At 44.8% G+C, this 15,793-nt stretch overlaps 1 long non-coding RNA gene across 1 annotated transcript in view; it reads right to left on the reverse strand.

The window, feature by feature from the left end:
* Window positions 1-4,690: 4,690 nt before the first annotated feature.
* LOC149523568 (uncharacterized) overlaps window positions 4,691-15,793 on the reverse strand; it is a 174,044-nt gene continuing 162,941 nt past the window's right edge. The window contains exon 2 of the long non-coding RNA XR_016350636.1: window positions 4,691-14,428. This is a non-coding gene — a long non-coding RNA (uncharacterized LOC149523568). The remainder of the gene's footprint in view (window positions 14,429-15,793) is intronic.

Raw genomic sequence — 15,793 nt, forward strand, 5'->3', positions numbered from 1 at the left:
TCTAAACCAGTTTGGCAGGACTGCTTGGATTAGATCCTCATCTGCAAAAGCATCCTTGCAGTTCTCCCTGAGGCCAAGGGTGAAGAACAAGACACCCGGAGAGCTTCGTACAGTGTCATTTTGCTGTACTAACATTCACAGCCTGTTGGTGGTAAGCCTGTATCCTCCTACATTTCCCCTATCACAAGCCACAAAAGCATTCCACAAGTACAAGGTTGATGCACTTTTTTGTGGACTGATTTGCTGATACAAAAGGCTGTAAGTAGAAGAAAGATCTCAATGTTAATTTAAGTATTTGAAGGGGGAATAACGGACCCCAATTCAGCAAGCATATCAGCACAAGTTTAAATGAAAGCATGTTGTACACAGTCCCATTTAGCACCATAGCAGCCCTTGATGTCAGATCATGACATTCCAGCATCCTCATCGCCAGCACCCTGGGGCAATCACTCTGGCCCAGTAATGGCCTGTCTCTGTTTACATCTTCTATGGTCCAGCCCTTTGGTCAGCTAATTGGTTCAGTCCCTTTCTGGGGCAAGGAAAGTCCCACTAAAGAATCCAGATGAATGATTCTTCTGCCCCTCTCAAGCTATTTGAAATTCCTTGCTCCTTCCCCCTCCTCCTCCCCCAGCACAGCAGAGTTCCTCCTTTTCTCCCCAGACTGAGCACAGTATTTCGGGGCTTTTTTCCCCTGTAGTCCCTACTTTGTAGAGAGTTTCCATGCTAGCTCCTGCATCCCTGGCACTCTGGCAGCTTCTCCCAGGACCTCCCTGGCTTTCACAGGCCCTTTCCAAAGCCTGCCCTGGTCCCTGTGGTTTTCTCCAGCCTGCCTCCATGCAGAGAGTGTCGTCTCTCCCCTTCCTGACGGTACAGTCAGGAGCTTGAGTCACTCAAGGCAATTAAGCTACTAGATCAGGTTCAGCTGGGGAATAACTACAAAGTCACAGGCAAGGCTGAGCCCAGCTCCCTTTAAAGGGCCAACCAGAGTGCAACACATGCTGCAATCCCATTGAGCCAACAGGACTTAGTCATGTGCTTTCCTAAACTGGAGCCACATGTATAAAAAACTACTGTGCCATCATAGAGCATGTTTGGGGGGGGGGAATAGCCATCCTGCTACAACTGGCCTGGGGACCCCACAAATGAAAGGATGTCAAATAAGAGCCAGATGTATGTCCATGGAGCCACTACATGTGTTGTGGATGAGTATCTCTACGTATAGAAAATGCAGCCTCTTACCATGCATGACAATATAGGCTGGGTCTGGAAATTACTGGATACGCAAGAACGGAAACAATTCAGCCAAAGCTGAGGTATGGATAAAACAAGAGGAAAAGGAGCCAAACCTAGGGTACGTCTAGACTACCGCGTTTTGTCGACGGACGTTTTGTCGACAGATACTGTCGACAAAACTTCCGTCGACAAAGAGCGTCCAGACACATTGAGTTCTGTCGACAAAGCAAGCTGCTTTGTCGACAGAACTCTGTAGTCTGGACGCAATGTTACAGGCAATAACACCTTCTGTTGACAGAGTTCTGTCGACAGAAGGTGTTATGCCTCGTAAAATGAGGTATACCAATGTCGACAAATGAGTTCTGTCGACGTTATGTTGACAGAACTCAGCGGTAGTGTAGACGCTGGTATAGTTTTGTCGACAAAACTAGGTAGTCTAGACACACCCCTAGTAACTAGCGTAACATGTGACAGTTAAAATGTCAACCTAATTCAAGGGCGGTCATGGTGTGGCTCTGTGACAAACCATTTCTTGTTCCCTCCGGTTATTTGTACCTCCCTCTCTTCTTCTTTGCTTCTTCCTGGTTTATTGGCCAGCCCGCTGGGAGTATCGAAGATAATATGGATTTGATCAGACCCATATGCATAACATGAGAATGCTACAGATTTAGCATTACCTATAAAGGGTTAAATGCAAGCATAATGCTCCCTCATGTTCTGGATAGAACCTACATTACTGCCCTTGGAAAATATTCTGAAGCATGCATTTGTTTTCAGATGCCCGGGTGGCCATTTTTATTGTTGATGTATCATGTTCTTTTGGAGACAGACAGGAGGGAGGGCTTCTAAAATAAATATTAATGGCTTGTGAGAGACACGCTTTTCTGTTAAATCTGCCGTTCATGTTTTCCAAGCCATATTTCCTGATATTTCAATCCATTCAAGTTAGCAAGGGATTTATCTTCACTATTGCATAACCACACGGCCACTCTAGCTCCCTTTTAAAAAAACAATTTCTTTACTATTGCAACGTACACATAGAAACCATTTGTATGTTGCTTTACTCCCTGTGCCTATCTTCTGTGTGGGCCTAATTCTGTCTCAATCCCTTTTACCCCTGTTCTCTTTTACACGGTCCCACACTCTATATCTCCTTCCTTTCACTTCCCCCAATAGAAGCCCCTCCTCCACCAGCTTCAATTTGTACTAAGCTTTATCCCACCGAGTTGCGAGCAGCACATCATCCTTTGGAACATGGCAGTATTTATTGACTATATTCCTTGTTCGCATCTGTCAGACATGGGAAGTCACCAATGGTTTACAAGACAATCTGTTTTAAGTAACACCATCCATCACAAAATGGAACGGAGTGAGCAACATTTCCTCAACTGCAATGAATTATACAAGGGTCAGCAAGCTGGAGTCGCGGTTGGCAACACAAACATTGGCCTCAGGTAGCAAACCCATCTTTCCAGCTGTTCTCATCCATATGGGTTCAATGAACTGCAGAGAGCACAGGCCTTTGCTTATTGAGAATATCTGCTGTAACTATTTCATCTAACTGGCATCATAAAACAACTGTGAGATAAGGTGAATGCTATTCATCTAAAACTCGTCTGGTAGCCAGCTGCTGACAGAGGGGAAAACAGAGATGATGGAGAAGGAGACAGATGTGATTGTGAAATGCAGGTGTTCTTGCATTTGGGGAAAAAAAGATCAGAAGCAGGAAGAAGCGAAGATAATTCACCTGTGATTCATAAGCATATGGCAGCCTCACCAGCACCCAGCTCCACGCCGAGAAACATTGAGTCATCCCATCCAATTCTTCGCTTGCATGGTACTCAGTTTATGTTCACGCTGCCAAACAGATTACTTTGCTAGTTGAATAATTACCATATTTGCTGAAAAGATATGATTTTGTATGTGGCTTTGAAAGAAAAAGCTTGCAGCGAGGCCTACGCAGAAATTCTTCCAGAAATTCTTGTGCTCGTCCCACCCATTCCTAAATTTCACACACAAGAGCAAATTCCCTTCCAGGTGAGTTACTTCTGAATTTTTGAAGTTTTATTTCTAATATTGGGCTCCTTGATAAGTCAGCTTTTCTCATAGACACTTTCATGTCATACTACTACACTGGACTTCGTTTCCCCCTTGAGACACCAGGGAGTTCATAAACAGAATCTATGAGTCAAGACCCATCCCAAGTAGGTTGGGCAGCATTCTCAAGTCCAGCAGTCTGAATATCCCCTTCACATGCTCAACCCTCCTCTGCACCCTGCTCACAGTTGCTGCCCCAGAGCTCAGAGTGCATCTGCAGAGTAGAGTTGACTTCCCATCCTGACAGGGGCAGGTAAAGAATCATCTCACCTCACTGGTCACTTGCCATCCATCGGCTCACTGCTGCCACCCTGCTGGCCAGTCCCCTCACTTCGCTGCTATGCCTCTTCATTGCCGCTCAGCCGGCTGCTTGTTGCACCACCACTGCACACCGCCGTCCGCTTCTTCTTGGTTGTGACTTTTGCCCATCAGTCTCAAATGATTTCAGCTCCCAGTCATTTCAACTGGTAGGAAGCAGGATAGAAAAAACGCCAACCCAGTCAATACAAGAGAAGAGGTACCTAATTATGCCTATTTAGTGCTGTTCTTTAAAGATGGGAGGTGGGGATAAACAGGTCAAACCAGTCCAGGCAAGGGAAGCCAGACAGGCTCCTGATCAGAATAACCTTCCCTCGCCCCTTACCTCTGGGAAGATCTGAAAGTCAAGCCCCTGAGTTGGCAAGATTCTTTCCGCTGTGAGCCCTCTCATTTGGAACAATTTAGCACAGTCCTATGTTTCTGAATTCCTACAAAATTATAGGTTGGACCTTCTTGGTCCGGCACCCTCGGGACCCGACCAGCCCCAGATGAGGGATTTTGCCAGATGAGGGAAAGTCATTACTGGGACCCTCTGTCACCGACCCCCCAGCCATGGCCTCATTTCTGGGACCCTCTGTCACCGACCCCCCAGCCATGGCCTCATTTCTGGGACCCTCTGTCACCGACCCCCCAGCCATGGCCTCACTGACAGCTTCCCCGTCGTCTGTACCGCACACAGGGCTCTTGGCCCCATTCTGGCAGCCCCGCGGCTGGCACACCCAATTGCAGTGCTGGGCTCCCAACTCTGCCAGGAAGCCCCCCTGCTGGGGTCCAGCTACTCTGCTGGGTGACAGCCCTGTTGCCTACCAGCCTCATTGGGCAGCTCCACTGGGTAGCAGCAGAGCTGCCAGGCTCTTTGCTGCTCCTCCGGGCAACAGCCTCACTCCTGGGTTCCCGGACTCCCTGCCAGGCAGCCTCATGGCCTCCAGTCTCGTTGACCAGCTGAGCTGCTTGGCAGTAGCGAAACGGCTGGGCTCCTGGGTGTGCTGCTGTCGTGTGGTTCAATCTATTTTAGATCCAAGGGAAACCAGGACACTCCAGAGAGACTTCACCACTTTCTTATTTATTGCAAGATATAAGCAGTTAATACAGTTAAGTTTCACAAGCCTTAAAAAACAATTACTATAAAATTTAAACCTTAACTACTATGGATTCTAAAGCAATTAATACAGTGCAAAGCAATGCAGAAGCAATGAAAGAAGATCTACTATAATACAATAATAAAGCCTAGTTCACTTACACTTCACCCATATGCTACCTACAGTACCAGGCAGAAAGTTGTGGTTCCTTTGATTTCCACGTGTCAAAACACCATGCACTGAAGTCACCTATTTACTCCTAGATACAGCCAGCAGGACCATGGGTCAATCTGGCTCGTTCCCCTCCCATCGATTCTTGTTACTAAGCCCATTTTGTAGCAAAGCAAGACTTGGTTGTTCTAATTATATTTACCAATTAATTACACATTGAGTAAGATACCTAAAATGCTCAATGCCCCTATTAGGGATACATCCGGCTACTCAGGATGTTGCAAAAACTGTGTGTGCAGTTAACAGTTTTATGGCTGCCTCTAATTTTTGCTGATCAGAAACAGAAGTACCAGGACAAGGTTGCTTGTCGTGTGTTTTGGACGTAGTCTTGCTGTACCACTTAATCTGCATTGCTATGCAAAACATTCCTGCCTCTCAAAGCTTCTCCCTCGACCTTGCCTGCGTGCTACGTGCGCCAGACTTGAGACAGGCCTGGGGTTTGCTTTTTAGGGATCCACACTGTGGTGAAGGCAGACATCACCATTTATTGTCAAGGCAGGGCCGTCCAGGCTCCCCCACACTCCCCTCCTTGACCAAGTTGCGTCAGCAGTGATAAAACATTTAGCCAGGAATGTACCGACTGAACTACTCTTTAATATGAGCCACACGATAAACCATTTGCCAAGTACAGACACACAGAGCCAGCCATAAAAGCATCAATGCTGCTATAAGTATACATAATACTACTATAGGGTGAGTTGAAACACTTAAAAGAGCACTAGCTGTGAGTAAATATTCTACAAATGTATCATACCAATATCGCCCTGCTACCTACTCCTATATCTGCTGCCAGCTTAAGCAACTGCTTCTAATGGTGTATAATGATAACAGATGCCTGTCTTTCTTAGAGCAAGGCTGCACCATAGGGGATAATGGCCTGCTGCAATGGACCTATTCCACTGAAAATAGCATCCCACTTAGGGCCAAGACTGGGTGTCCAGTTTACAATACCACTCATGTTTTCCCCACTGTTGGCAACCACAGTGAGCTAATAAGTCACCTGCTGGTAGAAGCCACTTGGCTCTCACTCTGGGGGCCCAAATACAATCCATTACAATAACGGGGACAGGTACCTACTCAAACAGGCATGACTAGAGTCCGATAACCCACGGGTGCTTGGGGGAATAATATTAATAAACATCAGCTTTACATTGTGTACACTGTGTAGATCGTGACTGTGACAGGATTACATTGTGCCTGCTCTGCACCCATCCAGCCTTTCCTTCATATTGGTTAATTGCACAAGTTTGCACACTCACCCAGGCAGTAGCCATCCCTGCCTCAATAGGCATGCCTTTTGAGGTTTGCAGGAGCATCTGGAGCACTCCCACTACCTGGTGAAGTGGCTACGAAAAATCCTTGGGCATAGCATGACCCAGGAGAGGGGGTACTTCTGCTGGTTAGTGGGTTTGGTGGAGAGAATACCATGCTGTGTCTCCCCCCTCCCCCACCATGACAAACCTCATCTGTTCTCCCACGTATACCCAATCTGCTTTGCCCAGTCAGTGTCTATAGCAGTGTTTCTTAAACTTTTTAAGACCGAGGAACAGCAAACATTTTTTTTTTATGAGGAACACCAAGGATTTTTTGTTGAGGAAAAAGAGGAGGGGTTAATGGGGGTAGGGAAGAAGGTTGCCTGCCCCTTTCAGGGTGGCCATTTTGAACTCGTTCTCTGTGGCAGACCTCTGACTGCCTCGCAACACACCAGTGTGCCAGGGAACACAGTTTAAGAAACACTGGTCTATAGGTTCCCCATATGCCTGTTCCAAAATGCTTACCCTGTCTGGCTTTTTGTTACAATCAAGTAAGCCATTAACACCTGGGATTATAATCAAATTTAAGCTGCAGTCCATTTACCACCAAATGGTTGTAAGTCCCATATCTAGTCCCAGTCCGACTGTATATTACTTTGGAGACATATTCGGTATCTTCATCCCATAATATCCAGTTCATGTTATTTCAGACTGAGATGTTGAGTTCAAAGGTAAGGTTACTGGCTCCGTAAGGGACACGGATGCCCTCATTTCACATGCCCAAATGGATGCTGACAAGCTCTGGTTCGGGTGGACCCAAATGCAGCCTCATACAGTATTTGAGCCGTGGGAGGACAGGTCAAGTTCACGGATATCCGATGTGGAGCAGGAATTGTTGACACATTTATTCTTGTTTAAATAACTATGTTGACCTTCAACATGCTTCCACCGTGTATAGGCATTGGATTAACAGCATCTGCAGAGAAAATACACAACTATTCTCGGGTTTTCAAATATATCCCCGGCACAAAAATTAAGTTGTTAAAAAAGGTTAAGACCCAATAGGTGAGCCCCGCATTCATGGCAATGATGACCCCCAGTCTCCAGGCGTTAGCCTTGAGATTCAGGTACATAAGCTATTTACCAGCCCATCCTGCAGTTACAGCAGAGAGAGCATGCATTGTTTCCCCTTATTGCCGCTGCATGTGCTTTAGGAAGGGAATCCCCCCCCCCCCCCCCACCATGGTTTATCTGTTATTCATGTTCCATACCACTTTGGGTAACTGCCTATTCTTTAAAAGGTTACCTTTATTAGCTTAAACCATTCCCATACTAAGCTGTTACCATTCACAGGAATTTACCGTATTTTCTGGCGTATAAGACTACTTTTAATACTAAAAAACATCCCCCAAAAATCAGGGGTCGTCTTATACGCCGGGTATAAACATACTGTAGCTTCGGCTACATACAGAACGTCCCTGTGCTGATACTGTATGTACCGCACTGAGCCAATCACGGCAAGCGGTGTCATCTATTAATGCATACAAAGCCTGCTCGGATTGGCTGAGTCAGAGAGGCGGGCTATTACAACTTTTGCCAATCCGAGCAGGCTTTGTATGCATTAATAGAATACACCGCTTGCCGGGATTGGCTCAGCGCGGTACACACAGTATCAGCACAGGGACGTTCTGTATGTAGCCAAAGCTACAGTACTGTATTAGGGCACATCCAGTGGGCTGGTGTTTTTAAATGGTGTTGCCTCAGAAGTGGGGGGTAGTCTTATACGGCGAGTATAGGCCAAAACCTATGTTTTAACTGGAAAATTAGGGGGTCGTCTTATACGCCCAGTCGCCTTATACGCCGGAAAATACGGTAAGTGTCCTGTGCCTGCACCTCTTCTGTTACACAATTGCTTTTTGTACCTACCTGCTTCTACTTCTGCTTTACTTACATAGTTTCAGAATCGACTTTAGCAGCTTGCCAAGCCCAGCAAGTTGGCCACAACAACGATGCCACTCCCCGATCCATGTTCTTTAGGTGGACCACCATGGGGATGGGCATATAATTAATTTGGCAGGAGGTAGGTAGGGAGAGGAAGAGGTCTGACGAGAGAGTCATTGAGAGAGTACTGCTTACTGCAGTATTCCCTTTCCCCAAAGCAACACACAACAATGCTAGCATTGAGACAAATGGCACAAAACAAACATGAGACATCACCACATAAAACACAATTTTTGTTGTGACAATAAATCCATATTATTCTAGATTGCGCTTCAGCTGGCTCTTTCCGATGTTCTGAAAGAAAAGAAAACACTTTTCTATCCCATTGGGGGTGGCACATTATATCTTAAAATACTTCTCTCTTTTACAAATATTCTTGCTGATTTCTCTCTTTGCCTGCAGTTAGCCCAATAGTTCTCTGTACTTTTTGTTTTATAAGCAGGCCAAGTTTTATTAACACATATTTCCCTTTATGGGTTGAAGATGTTATCCCATTGTATAACCATTACATTAATAAGGTGGTATACCTCAGTTTCCTTTTTATACTGCAGGAAAGATGTTTCCAATTACCACTTCATCATACTTAACGGGTTTTCCTTTTCCAAAACAAAATCATATGCATTATACATTGTTACAGGGTTATTTTATAAACATTAAATTCATCCCAGGATTAAACAACATTAGCATACATTTTCTTACAAGTGGATATTTACCATGCCTTTTAAAAAAAAAATCTTTGAAGCCAGTGTATTCTATATCTTCCTGATATCTTTGCACAGGCTTTTAATTTATCCTGAAGGTATGGGTAATTTAAAAAATATATATATAGGTGTATTATGCATGTAAACAGATTCCTCTTGTGCTGCCATGTGTGTTCACAGACACACTTTTTGGCTCGCTTTGATATTCAAAGTTACCAGCAGCTTAGAGTCTCTGCCTTAACGGGGATACAAACTTTAGAATCCTGTTTGTTTGCTATTTTGACAAAAAACAAGCAATCCAGAATCTCTTCCCATTGACTCTTCCCCATTTTTTTTCCAGTTTTGGCTGCCTCTTGTAATGGCCACAACTTGGTCTATAAAAAATATAAAGCATTGAGATATCTTAAGGTCAAGCAACACTAGTTACCAATATCTGGCAAAAGTGTCCTGTCAGTTTTACAACTCGGAATGAAATGTCATTATTCAAACAAAACCATTTACCTGAAACCTACAAAACAGAATTTCATAAGCATACAAACACACTGGTTAGGTCCTAGAAACCTCATCTATTTACACAATGTATACACACATATACATGCATACACTTAACTTCTATCCACACTATTTCCTCAAGTGGTAGTTAAGTGTTCCAATAAAAGAAACTCCTTATGCTCTTTTAGCAAATTCCACTAAAGCAGGGGTCTCCAACCTTTGTAAGCACAAGATCACTTTTTGAATGTAAGTGCAATCCAGGATCTACCTTAGACCCAAATATCCTTGCCCCGCCTCCTTTGTGCCCCTTCTCTGAGGCCCTAGGCCTGCTCACTCTGTCCTCCCTCCCTTCCCCATTCTCTCTCCCTTTAATAGGGCAGGGGCAAAGGGTTGGGGCCCTGGCTCTGGTCTTGGGCTAAGGGATTTGGAGTGGGAGAGGGGCTCTGAGTTGAGCCAGGGGTAGGGAGTTGGGTGCAGGAGGTTCAGGGTACAGACTCTGTAAGGGAGTTTGTGTCCAAGGGATTCAGGGCTAGGACAGGGACTTGGGGGATAAGAGGGGCTTCATCACTGAGGCAGGAGTTCAGGATTCTGGCTCCAGCTGGACACTGCTGACCTCAGGTGGTGCCTGAGCGGTGATGCAATGGGGCTAAGGCAGGCTCACCCCTGCCCTGGCCCTGTACCACTCTCCAAAGCAGCCAGCAATCCCCCCTCTCCATCCCAAGCCCTCTACCCCCCATCCTTTCTGTGGAGATAGATACAGGGTAGGAGGGGGCACCCTGACATCAGTGCCCTCTCCTCTCCCTTCCCTGCCCTGCACAGCAAGCAGGAGGCTCCCGGGATGGGGGCAGCTCTAAGGCAAAGGGCAGGAGACGAGCAGCAGTGGGAGGAGGGGCAGCAAGGGCTGGCACGTGACAGCCTCTTGGCCAAACCAGTCAAGATCACCTGTCAGAGGCTCCAAGATCGACCAGGAGATCCCGATCGACTGGTTGGTGACCACTGCACTAAAGTGTCTGTAGCTAAATTATTTAAATCAGATTTTTTTTGCCTGGGTTCTTTAGACATTCCTTTGGAAAAGGGCCCATTTTTCCTCTAGAAAGGCTGCAGAGAAGCCATGAATTATTTTCCTATAACACTTTTCCTTTTTAGAAGTTACAACAATTGCTCAGTTCTTTCCAAACTCCGCAGAATTAACTTACCACTCACTTTCCCTTAATCACTTGCTTGTTTGCTTTCTTATCTGCCTGGGTTGGATCCTGCTCTCTCCTCTGAACCGCCCCTTTCCACTGACACAAGTTGTGTCTCTTACTAATTTAGCAAGAAGTGTGGGCTCCTTAACTAGCCCCCACACTTCCTGGTTCCTTTTTTTGGGTAAATCCAAATTTTCATGCATTTGGGAAGCTAGTATAGTGGAATGTTATTTAAGCTATCTTACATTAATTGCAAAGTTTAGCTTTTTTTATTCCTATTCTTTAGAACTTCCTATTGCTTTACAAATGCCAGTCCATGTTTCCCCAGGTTTTTACCAAATTACTTAACTTTTATCTTGATCCCAGCCAACCTGCAGCGGATTTGGCTTGTAAAATGCGCAAGGACAGTCCAGGGGTTACCAAGTGACCATCCCAGCATCATTCCCCAGTCCTTAACCTTTCCTCCCATACCACTCCTGGAAAGTGGCATGGTTCCCAGATCTCCTGAACCTTTCTGTGTCCCTCAGATCCTGTGTGTGATGCCAGTTGTAGTGTGGTTCAATTTATTTAAGATCCAAGGGAAACCAGGACACTCCAGAGAGACTTAACCACTTTCTAATTTATTGCATAATATAAGCAGTTAGTATAGTTGTTTAAATTTCACAAGCCTTAAAAACTACTATAGAATTTAAACCTTAACTACTATAGATTCTCAAGCTATTAATACAGCACAAAGCAATGAAAAAGCAATTAAAGAAGATCTACTATAATACAATAATAAAGCCTAGTTCACTTACACTTCACCCGTATGCTACCTACTGCACCAGGCAGGAGGTCGTGGTTTCTTTGATTCCCATGCATCGGAGCACCAACCACTGAGCCTGCCAGTGTGAAGCGTCTATTTACTCCTAGATACATCCAACAGGACCGTGGGTCAATCCTGCTCATTCCCCTCCCATCAATTCTTCTTACTAAGCCATTTTATAGCAAAGCAAGACTTGGTTGCTCTAATTATATTTACCAATTAATTACATGTTGAGTAAGATACCTAAAATGCCCAATGTCCCTGTTAGGGATACATCCTGCTACTCAGGATGTTGCAAAAACTACGTGCGGAGTTAACAGTTTTATGGCTGCCTCTGTAATTTTTGCTGATCAGAAACAGAAGTACCAGGACAAGGTTGCTTGTCGTGTGTTTTGGACGTCTCGCCATACCACTTAATCTGCATCGCTATGCAAAACATTCCTGCCTCACAGAACTTCTCCCTCGACCTTGCCTGCGTGCTACATGCGCCAGACTTGAGACAGGGCTGGGGTTTGCTTTTTAGGGATCCGCACTGTGGTCAAGGCAGGGCAGTACAGGCTGCCACACAGCTTCCAGATGGCACCACTGCCTCCCCGTCTCACCCGACACTTTCACTGCTGGACCCCAACCCCGCTTCCTCCTGCACCCATCCCCCGCAGAGTTGGCACCCAGGTGGCATCTGCACTGCTGGGTTCCTAGTTTTGTTGCCACCAGGTAGCCCTCCTACTGGGCTCTAACCCCACTGCAGGGCTCCCAGCCACAGGCCCTCCATCGGGACTTTCTGGTCCTCGGACATCCGTGGTTCTGCCAGACCAGGGATGTTGCCAGACCAGAGAGTCCAGGATAAAAGCTTCAACCTGTACAAACATTAGTAACCATATTTTAGCTATTCCTGCATTTAATACAAACATAGCCAGTGTTGGGTCCCAAATTAAGTGGATAACAATGAACAAAATACACTCAATCTGTTTAATAACTAACAGTCTGCTGAATATCTAAACAAAGGAGGAGCAAACTGTACCTATATAGACACACCAAGAATTTCTCCCCCTCTCCTTCAGATCCTGCTTACATATTTAACATATTGATCATGCAAGAGATTTCAGCCGTAAGATCATCAGCAAAGACGGATTCGGTGCATGACGAGGAGAAAGTAAGTTTTACGTTTCATCCTGACAAGATTGAACTCCACCAAGTTAAATTACCTCTCTCGGGATTAAAAGTCTCAGAGGGACAGCAGTGTTAGTCTGTAACTTTAAAAAAAACGGAAAAAATAAAGTAGTCCTGTAGCACCTGAGAGCCTAACAAAAAACTATAGATATCATGAGCCTTTGTGGGCACAATCTTGCCCCTCTGCTACTGCCACGCCCAGGTGTTGGGATGTAAAGGAGGTGCAGGCGCTGGCTGGGGGTGTGGACTCTGGAGTGTTGCTGGGTCTGAAGGGTTAGAAGTGTAGGAGGATGCTCCAGGCTGGGGTGGGACAGTGTGAGGGTTCGGGCTGGGGGTGTAGTCTCTGGGATGGGGCTGGTGATGGAGTTTGGGGTGCAGAAGGGTATTCTGGGGTGGGATTGAGGGATTTGGAGGGCATCAGGGCTGTGGCAGAGCATTTGGGCCTAGGGTGCAAGTTCTGGGCAGTGCTCCTAGGAAGCAGCCGGCATCTCCCCTGTCTCCTATCTCGAGCTGTCTAGTCCATAGGCACCACCCCCACTGCCATGGCCATGGTTACCTTCCAACGGCAACAGCAGGGGGAGCACTTGAGCCGAGGGCAGCATGCAAAGTCCCCTGGCTTCCTTTACACAAAGTTGGAGGGGGAACATGTCAGCTGTTTCCTGGGAGCCATGTAGCACTGAGGCCAGCAAGGAGTCTGCCAGCCCCACTGCACAGCATTGCCAACCAGACAGTCAACAGCCCAATCAGAGATGCTGGCTGGAGCCACCAGCATCCTTTTTCAATCAGCTGTTCTGACTGACAACCGGACACCTGCCCACAAGCACCATTGGTTTACATGACTATTGGCTTTACATTTCATCATCCATTTAGTTCTTTTAACCTGGCTTGTTGCAGTCTGCCTTTTGGATTGATTCATGCAAGAAGCATCTTGCACTGAGATTCTCTTTCTAGGCTGGAGTGGGACCGTATATTGGAGCCGGGAAATTATGCTGTCAGATTATACTTCTGGAAATACCAGCTGTCATCTTGTGATCAAATTAAGTATTCATAAACATTTATAGGGAGATTGCAACAACAATTTAAAGATTAGTTTTATAGCTATGGATGTAGACTGCATCATTCCATGAGATGATCCTAGGATGAATTAAATTATGTAAATATATGTTAACAATCATTCATAATATTTTAATAAAAGCCTTTTCCTTCTCTTCACTTCTCAGCAGTGTTATCCCATGTGTCCTTAGGGGGGCAGATGTTTTGTTTTTACCCTTTAACAGAACACAAGGTTATACTATTGCTAAGAAAAGAAGCACAACTATTGATATTTAAGGCAGATAATGATGCCAAGTGCCTTTGTAGCAGATCATACCCAGTTTTTGCCAGGAGCAGTATGCATCAACAAAGTGATTTAGTCTCAAGAAGGGGATTCACATTTCTCAAATTCTCTGCCAGCTAGCTACCCTAGGAAAAAGAGCATTTTGATATTTTTATCTGTTGAAAGATTAACTACTGAAGGTATTTTACAGATGTCAAATCTTGTCTTGCTAAATGGAATTTAACAGCTCTACCCAAGTCTCATACCTCCTGTGAACTTACTCATTAAGGTTAAATCCCAGGAGATACTTCTATCAGCATGGTCTTCCTAAATGCTCAGGCAGTGAAAGTTTATTCAGCTTAAGGTGACCATATTTTTGAAATAAGATGCCAAGACACTTTAGTGTCATGAAATACTCACATAAAAGACAAAAAGCTCACACTTCATTTTCAGCGTGTGTTGGTGGCCCTCATGCCAGCCTTCCGACAGCTCAGAGACAAGGGCATATTTCTGACAGTGGAGGAGTGCCTTCAGTAGTGCAGGAATCTGAGTGAGCGAATCATGAAACATTATGCAAGTATCATTAACAGTCTCTGGAGCAAAAAGACCATCCGTGATAGTGTCTACTCTACTCAGTAGAGCAATGTCTTGACCAAACAATTTTTAAAAAAAATTAAAGTTTCAATGGATTAAATGGTAACCCAAGTCATTAAGTATCCCAGAAATTTATTTTGGGAGATCGAGTTACCATAAAGAAAAAAAAACCCAGGCAAATAAAGCTGATCCAATACCCCTTGAAGACAATGAAAAGCATCTTAATGACTTAAGTGGGCTTTGGATCAGACTCATGATCATGAGAGAATCAGTGAACTTTTATGGTGAATTCTGAAACACACTTTGATTCAGCCTCACTCACCACTTTTTTGATCTGCTTTCACATATCCCATGTAAATCAAGGTTTGTTCAGACAAAGATTTATTCATAACTTAAAGATCATTATAGAAGAAATATTGGGCATGTAGGTGACTAATCGCAGTTCAAACAATGAAATCCAAATGGCTGATAATCAAATGATTACTTGCCATAAGCTGTTTGTGAGCAACCAACAGGCTGCAACTACTTCTCATTAAGTGTTTGTCAAAGAAAAATACCACCATCACGTCCAGGATACTTCGTAAACTGGAAAAAGGATTGATTTGCCATATCAGCGGATCAATTGACACCATACATCTTTGCTAACAGTCTGCAGCTTCCTGGGCTCCTCCCTACCCTAGAATATAACCAAGTATACTCAAGCTATAGCTACAGAAGGAGAAAGATTTGAGTTGTCGACACTAGAACACTACTAGTTTCCAGCTATGGCACTGTCACATAGACACTTACGACAAAGAAGGAAAGATTCCTTCTGTCATTTTATTAAATCCACCTCTCCAAGCAGGAGTAGGTTGCTAAGTTAATAGAAACACTCTTCCATCAACCTAGAGGTATCTATACTGGGGCTTCAGTTGGTTTCATTACATTGCACAGGGGACAAAATTGTTCACATGCCTGAGTGATGTAGTTAAGCCAACAAACTTTGTAGTGTAGACCCACCCTTAGTTAGATTAATCACACATTAGCTAAACTGAAAGACTTTTCCTAATCAAGACAAAGTCTATGTCCATTCAGTCTTGGTATTTCTACTGAGACTGCCAGCATAGAGGACAATTAAGTCTGATTGTGGTGATTTTCCATATTGAGATTCCTTGGAGACGTGGATTTAATAAAATGATAGAAGAATCATTGTTGTGTCTGTGTGACAGTGCTACAAGGGCATAGATACAGCACCATGGCTGAAATGCAGTAGGATTCTAGTGTAGACAACTCAAATCTTTATCTATCTGTAGATATAGCTTGAATTTACACAGTTAT

The sequence above is a fragment of the Pelodiscus sinensis genome, chromosome 14 (assembly GCF_052426305.1).
Source record: "Pelodiscus sinensis isolate ZL-2025 chromosome 14, ASM5242630v1, whole genome shotgun sequence".
NCBI lineage: Eukaryota > Metazoa > Chordata > Testudines > Trionychidae > Pelodiscus > Pelodiscus sinensis.